Raw genomic sequence first — 8,416 nt, 5'->3', positions numbered from 1 at the left:
GAGCCACCTTGCTGTCTTCCCTGGAGTGAGTCACACAGCGCTGGGCCACAGGACATGGAGATGGACCTGGGGCGTGTTCTTCCCAGCCCAGCTCAGCAGGGAGGCAGCTTGTCGCCTGGAGCGCATTCAGAACACAGCCCTTGCCTGCCCAGAGTCTGCTAACCCTCCTGCTATCACCAGCAATTCAGAGCTTCAAAATCACAAATATCAGTTGAGATATTATTGGCTGTAAGTCACTGGGAACTCAACTGAAATGAACTGGAAAGACAAACAGATCCCATCACTAGATGATCTGGGGAGCACCCTCAAGAGCAGCCTGCTCAGGGCCCGGCTGTTCCCCGTGCTCCGCCCACTGCTGTGTTGGCTTCAGCCTCAGGCAAGGCCACCATCCTGTCGTCTGCACCACCTGCCACTCACACCCCTGGAAGGAAGGAGATTCCCTACTCCACCAACCATTAAACCGAAGCCCCCAGTTGCCCAAGACCAGCTCAACCAGGTCACGCACCCTCTGCGGCTTAGTCAGTGTGAATGAGAAGTCAGGGCCTGCTTGGCAGGAGGAAGGGGAAGTGGGGGTCTTTAGGCACCTCAAAGCCTACACTGATGGGCCCCGGGTGGACACAGGCTGGGGAGCTCCTTGCCAGAAAGCAGGGGTGCATCTAGGAGGCTCCCAGGCCCCACCACACTCCTGGCTGGAGGAAAGGCTAGGAAGATGCCCTCTCATCTGCAGGCGGGCGACGGTGATTCAGTAGGGACAGAGCTGCCTTTCTGGGTACTTGGGCCCACAGGGGAAGCCCCAGATTCTCCCCGAGGACGGGACTGCAGCGAGGGGCCAGTAAAGCTCAACCCCTTGGGAAGCAGTGAGCATTCCCAGCAGCGTGAGCGTGGCATCTGCATCACCCAGGGGACTCCAACAGGAGGTCCTGAGCCTTCAGAAGGGGACAGTGGGCCCTGGGTTCTGCCTGACCCAGACTGGGGGCTGGGGGGATGCTCCTGGAGGGGTGGCCTGCAGAGCACCCAGTGACTGGGACTTGGGACCGCAGGCGCTGAGGCTGAGCTGCAGCTGTGGGAGGTGGGTCCTCCTCAGACCCCATCGCCGCCTTGTCCCTGCCACCAGGTGTGGCCTCTGTGTTGTTCCTGGGCTGCAGGCAGTGGTGACTGGTGACCAATTCCCTCACTAGGGGCTCATGGGGTTGGCTCGGGGATAAAGGCAGGCCCCGAGCTTCCTGATCATGGGGCTGGCGTCATCCCTGGAAAATAGAGCTGGCCCCGTTTGTGCCCTGAGGGCAGATGACCACACATGGTCACAGGGCAGAAGGACTGGACTGCAAGCTGAAGTGGGTTGCAGAGACCCTGGGGGCCCCACAGGAAACTCAGCCAGGCCTCCTCCCTACTCTCTGCCCCCTCCCCACCTTCTGCCCCTTCCCCACCCTCTGCCCCCTCCTCACCCTCTGCCCCCTCCCCACCCTCTCCCTCCTCCACACCCTGCAGTGCCCACCCCGAGCTCTGCCAAGTCCCAACCAAGCCCCACAATCACCCCCCAAAGTTACTCACTTCAGGCAGCCAGAACCTCCCCTCCACACTTGAAGCTACTGGGGTCTCCCCTGCTGCAGACTCCCCATTCCCCCAGCAGGAACCCAGACATACAGACACTCGTGACTGGACAGATGGGCCCCGGTCTAGCACCAGCCTGGCCTTCTGTCTCCAGGGTGGGATTGGACACCGTGGAAGGCACTGTGGCTCCATCCTCCGTAGTCTGCCTTTCCTTCCAGGCTCAATCAGACATCACCCTGCAGCCATCCCGAGTCACCTGCCCCTGCTGTGCCCTCCCCACAGGGCCGACAGGGCCCTCAATCTGACTCTGCATTCACCCATCCGCCCAGTGCCGAGTGGATTCCACAGAGTGCCCACCCAGCACTGGGTGACAGTGATGGTGGTGACCGTGTGGGGCCCTCTGGCCTGTGAGAACCTGATCCCACCCCAGGCCCCAGGGCTAGCCAAGTCCCCAAAAACCCAAAGCCCGAGTTCTAGTCCTGCTTGGGCCTGGCCCACCCTCCCATGGAAGCTCTGTGGGCTCCTTCTCTGTGGGGCAGCGGCCTGGCTGGGTCTGGACCCCAGACCTGTGGTGCTCTGTGTTTGCCAGACCATTCACATCCCAAGCAAACTGGAAAATGCCGCTTTTTGCAGACGGCCCACAGCAGGCCGGGGTAGGGTGGGGAGGACCCTCCTCTAGGACAGGCCACCTCCCAAGCCAAGCCTGGTCACCCTGATCCTGTCTTACCCTGGGCAGCCGAGGCCTCACCCAGGGCTGGCCAGGCATAAAGGAGCCCCCACCCCAGTCCTGCTGGGCAGCACCCATCTGTCCAGGCTGCACTGGGCCCTATCACCCTCCTCACCCCAGCTGGGGGCCCCTTCCCAGCCCCATCCCAGCCCCAAGCCCTCCTTAGCTGACGGCGCCACGCAGCTGCCACTCAGAGGCCACTCAGGGAAGGACAGGCCAAGGGCCAGCCCAGGGGACCACCTACCCCAGAGCCTTTGCCTGCTTCTTTCTCCTCCTCACTCACCTGCTCACACACTCATTCATTTGTTCAATCATTTGTTCATCCATCCTCCATAACGGGGTGTCCTCAGCAGGCAGGCACAGAGGAATAACAGGCCTGGTGGCCACAGGGACACAGTCAGAGGAGACACATCCAGCCCTGACCCCCTCTGGCACCCAAGTGGGGACACAGCCAATGCCTGTAGTCTTTGGGTTGTTTTGAGATGGAATCTCACTCTGTCACCCAGGCCAGAGTGCAGTGACACGATCTCGGCTCACTGCAACCTCTACCTCCCGGGTTCAAACAATTCTCCTGCCTCAGCCTCCCCAGTAGCTGGGATTACATGCTCGTGCCACCATGCCAGCTAATTTTTTGTATTCTTAGTAGAGATGGGGTTTCACCATCTTGGCCAGGCTGGTCTTGAACTCCTGAGCTCAAGTGACCCGCCCACCTTGGCCTCCCAAAGTGCTGGGATTACAGGCGTGAGCCACTGTGCCCGGCTTAGATGCCTGTAGTTTGTAAAAACAGAAAATATCACAGAGAGGGGAGGTCCATGGAGGAAGCAAACTGCCCCTGGATGTGCCGGGGCCGACAGGAGGGGCCAAGAGGGCAGGAGGAAGGAAGAGCATGGGGCCCTGAGCAGGGCCAGGGCCGACAGGCCGGGACAGCACCAAGATGCACAGAGCGACTTCACATCCACTTCGGAGGTGGAGGGCTGGGGGCGGGGCAGAAGGTAGAGCCTACATCTTCCAGAGACTTCCTGGGCTGCAAGGAGGAGGGGCAACAGGTGAGGATGTGTGTGTGGCCTGAGTGGCAGATGATGTGTGGGCGTGGTCTGGGCAACAGATGCGGGTGTGGTATGGCCTGAGTGTCAGATGAGGTGGAGCCATGGCCTGGTGGCAGCTGACTGGTGCGGCGTGGCCTGGGGCAGAGGGTAATGGGGCAAGGCGTTCTACACGTCTCCTTCCTGGGTTCACCTGTGTCCCAGCGTTCCCCTTCCCCCGCCCTGTGCACCCCACCCCAGGGCTTCCCAGAAGTCTCTGGAACTCGCACAGAACTCAAGACTCTGGCTTTTCCAGGCAACTAGAGAATTTAACAAAATACGCAAACAAAGTAACAAAAGAATGAAGCAAAGAAAGACAAAACAAACAAAAAACCGAGTAAGGAAAGAGATTCAAGAGATTCATCAAAGATGCGAAAGGTGCAATTGACAGCGAGGCAGCGGGTGGAGCAGGCAGCTCCTCTGCAGCAGAGCTCCCCAGGGTCGTTATGAAGCCAGGAGAATTTGCTAACACCCCAGGTGCCCTTTAGGGGCCTCCAGTTGGTTACCCCTTATGAAGGATTCACTCACAGCCAATCAGAGGCTGAAGTGGAAACTCTTGTTATCACAGGCATGAGGATTCAGCCTGCCGGCTGCCCAGTCTTACCCAGAACCGGCTGCCCCTGCTGTTCTCTTGCTCATGCCTCAACCCCGAGTCACCCCAATTATTCATTCCTTCCTCTCCTGCCTCACTGAAAGAAAACAAATCAGTCAGTGCTTCAAGCTGTGTCCCACCTGCAGAGGGGCTCCCTGAGGGCGCCTCTCCTTCCTGGCAGCCCCCGACACTTTTGTCCTGCCTGGCCCTGTCTGTCCCCTGCTGCACCCCTGAACCCCCGTATTCTTTGTCTTCTGGGTGCCCATGGGGAGCGCCCAGGCAGCTGGCAGGTGGGGGGAGGGGGACACGATTCTGTGTTAGGCCCCTCGGATTCTCCTCCACCCCAGTGGGCGCACATTTGGGCACCAAGATCACAGGGTCAAGAGTTCGAGACCAGTATGGTGATGAAACCCTCTTTCTACTAAAAATACAAAAATTAGCTGGTTGTGGTGGTGCACAGTAATTTCTGCTATTCAGGAGGCTGAGGCATGAGAATCACTTGAACCCAGGAGGTGGAGGTTGCAGTAGCTGAAATTGCACCACTGCACTTCACCCTGGGCAATGGAGTGAGACTCTGACTCAAAAAAGAAAGAAAGAAAGAAAGAAAGAAAAAAAAGTAAATTTGCCTTGCTGAGAAAATTTATGTTCAAGTGCTATTTCTTTTGTGGTACTGAACATTTGTTTCTAACAGTAGAGACAGGGTTTCACTATGTTGGCCAGGCTGGTCTCCAACTTCTGACCTCAGGCGATCCACCCAACTCAGCCTCCCAAAGTGCTGGGATTATAGGCGTGAGCCACTGCGCCTGGCTCCCAGGTGTTTAAGGGCTTTACCAAGACATAATTCACATGCCACACAATTGTCCAGCTCAGCTAGTTTCTGCATCTCAGAGTCATGCATCCATTGCTACAGGTGGATTTAGAACATTTCATCACCTCAGAAAGAGCCCTCCGCCCTTCAGCTCCCCCCACATCCCTCCCTCCCCAGCCCTTGCAGCCACTGAAGTACTTCTGTCTTGGTGAACTTGCTCCGGATGCTCCAGACTTGCTGCCACATGGTGTCGGTCCTTCTGTGTCTGCTTATGTCACACAGCACAGTGCCCAAGGTCTGTTGGTGCCACCATGTGGGAGATGTTTTAATTAATCTAGACATGACACAGAGTATACAGGAGGAAGTGGGTAGGTACATGCAAATATTCTATTTTATAAAAGAGCTGGCATCGTGGATTTAGGTAAACTCAGGGTGTACTGGAATCAATCTTCTTGCATATATCAGGGAGTAATTATTCGAAAGAAATGGAAACTTCTTAAGGCTTTACCAAGTTTACATGCATAGGATTTATTTCTTTCAAATATCTGAAATGTGATAAAACTAATGAATGCTTTCCAACGTTCCATATATTTATAGAATATCCTTCCAGTGAGTCCTTTTATGTCTATTAAAGGAACTGAGAGAACTGAAGGCTTTCCCACATTCCTTAATTCATAGGGCTTCTCTTCAGTGTGAATTCTTTCATGTTCTTGACAGAAACTAGAACGACTGAAGGCTTTACCACAGTGTTTACACTCATAGGGTCTTTCTCCAGTGTGAATCCTTTCATGTCTTAGAAGGAAGGAGGGCCAAAAGAACGCTTTCCTGCATTGCTTAAATTCATATGGCTTCTCTGCTGTGTGAGTCCTTTCCTGAGTTTTTAAGTAACTGAAAGAGTGAAGGCTTTCCCACAAGTCGGACACTCATAAGATTTTTCTTCACTGTGAGTCCTTTCATGGTGATGAAAGTATTTAAAAGAACTAAATGCTTTCCCACATTCCTTACATTCATAAGGCTCCTCTCCACTGTGTGTTGTTTCATGACTTTGAAAAGAAATCACTAAAAGCCTTTCTACATTTATATTTATAGGGTGGGTCTCCAGTGTGTGTTGTTACATGTTTTCAAAGGGAACTGGAAATACAAAAGGCTTTTCCACATTGCTTACATTCATAGGGTTTCTCTCCATTGTGAGTCATTTCATGTCTTTGAAATACACTGGGAGAATCAAAGGCTTTCCCACATACTGTGCATTTATGAGGGCCATCTCCAGTATGTGCCATCATGTGTCTTCGAAAGGTTGAGCGATGAGATAACAATTTCCCACATTGCTTACATTCATAGGGTTTCTCTAGAGTGTGAGTTCCTTCATGAGTTCGTACTGAACCAGGAAAATCAAAGCCTTTCCCACATATCTTACATTTATGAGGTCCATCTCCACTGTGCATTATCATGTGTCTTTGAAAGCTTCCGAGATGACAAAATGCTTTCCCACACTGTTTACACATATAGGGTTTCTCTCCAGTGTGAATTCTTTCATGTACTAGAAGTGAACTGGGAACACTGAAGGCTTTCCCACACTGTTTACATTTGTGGGTTTTTCTCCAGTGTGGGTTCTTTCATGTCTTAGATATGAACTGTAATCAGGGAAGGCTTTAGAACATTGCTTACATTCATACGGTTTCTCGCCAGTGTGAGTTCTTTCATGCATACGTAATAAACTGGGCCAACAAAAGCCTTTTCCACACAATTCACATTTATAAGGTCCATCTCCACCTTGCGCTATGTCTTTCAAGATTTCCAGAACTGAAGGTTTTTCCACATTCTTTGCAATCATAGAGCTTCTCTCAGAATGAGGCCTTTCACGTGTTTGAAAGGAGTGGTGATAAGTTAAGCCTCTCTCACACTGCTTATGTGTATATGGTTTCTCTGCATATTTGTGACACTCATGGTGTTTGTGTCCAGTGGCAACTCTGATGTAGCAATTCAGGGATGAATGACCCATTATGACTTCTCCATTCACACTGCTTTCGCATGCATCTACTCTGGCAGGAGTGTTCTTGTTTACAATACTATTTGGAATCTGGCTTAAGGTTTCTCCACACTGACTAATATCTTTTATCAAATCTCTCTACCACACCACATCTTAGATTTCTCCTGAGATTCTGGTACTGATCATCAGTGTCTGGTTTTCCCATTTCATTCCTATACAATTCAGGTTCCTAATGGTTTCCTGCATCACATCTCTGTAGAGATTCTTCTGTGATGGACCCAGCAAAGCCCACTCCTCATAAGTGAAGTTCACAGACACATCCTCAAAGGCCACTGAGTTCATTTCCCGGCTTTGCAGTGTCCCGGGTCCTCCCAACTCCTCCCGCTGCCAGGGTAGGTCCCAGCACGACAGAAGCCTCCACAGATCCCCCATGGCGTCTCTCAGCGACAGAAGCCGGAACAGAGGTCACCAGGGTGAAGAGGCCACTGGCTGCTCAGAACGTTGTTCTTTTTTATTTATTTGATTATTATTATTATTATTTTTTTTTTTGCCAATCAGTTTGAGCTTATGAGGTTAGCCTTGAACTGATGACCTCGCCTTCGTGAGCGCCATGACCTCCGGCCGGAGCCACTTTGGACCCCGGTTGTTCTTTTTTAAGGCCAGATAGTCCACTGCATCCTCTGTTGATGGACGCAGCTGTTTCCACCTCTCAATGATTGTGGATGTGCTGCTATGCACAGGCCTGCACAACGTTTTATGTAGACATTGTCTTTCTTTTTTTTGAGACAGAGTCTCTCTCTGTCACCCAGGCTGGAGTGCAGTGGTGTGATCTTGGCTCACTGCCACCTCTGCTTCACTGGGCACAAACAATTCTCCAGCCTCAACCTCCAGAATAGCTGGGACTGCAGGCATAAGACACCAACGCCCAGCTAATTTTTGTTTTTTGTTTTTTTTTTTATTTTGAGATGGAGTATGGCTCTGTTGCCCAGGCTGGAGTGCACTGGCGCAATCTTGGCTCACTGCAACCTCCACCTCCTGGGTTCAAGCGATTCTGCTGCCTCAGCCTCCCAAGCTAATTTTTTGTATTTTTAGTAGAGATGGGGTTTCACCATATTGGCCAGGCTGGTCTCAAGCTCCTGACCTCGTGATCTGCCCACCTTGGCCTCCCACAGTGCTGGGATTACAGGTTTGAGCCACCATGTTCACCAATTTTTCTATTTTTTTCTTTTTCTTTTCTCCCCACGAAGGAAAGTCTTCAGTTTTTGTATTTTTTATTTTATTTTATTTATTTATTTTTTGAGACGGAGTTTAGCTGTTGTTACCCAGACTGGAGTGCAATGGCACAATCTCAGCTCACCACAACCTCTGCCTCCTGGGTTCAAGCAATCCTCCTGCCTCAGCCTCCGGAGTAGCTGGGACTACAGGCGCACAGCACCATGCCCAGCTAATTTTTGTATTTTTAGTAGAGATGCGGTTTCACCATGTTGACCAGGATGGTCTCGATCTCTTGACCTCGTGATCCACCCGCCTCGGCCTCCCAAAGTGCTGGGATTACAGGCTTGAGCCACCGTGCCTGGCCGGTTTTTTTATTTTTTTAAAGAGACAGAGTCTCCCTGTGTTGCTCAGGCTGGTCTTGAACTCCTGAGCTCAAACTTATCTGTCTGCC

General features: G+C 52.1%; 1 pseudogene; it reads right to left on the bottom strand.

Annotated features, from left to right (window-relative positions):
• Window positions 1-5,296: 5,296 nt before the first annotated feature.
• Window positions 5,297-7,237, bottom strand: LOC108591897 (uncharacterized; annotated as a pseudogene).
• Between the last annotated feature and the right edge of the window lie 1,179 nt (window positions 7,238-8,416).

The sequence above is a fragment of the Callithrix jacchus genome, chromosome 5 (assembly GCF_049354715.1).
Source record: "Callithrix jacchus isolate 240 chromosome 5, calJac240_pri, whole genome shotgun sequence".
NCBI lineage: Eukaryota > Metazoa > Chordata > Mammalia > Primates > Cebidae > Callithrix > Callithrix jacchus.
This window is presented reverse-complemented; position numbering and strand designations above follow the sequence as displayed.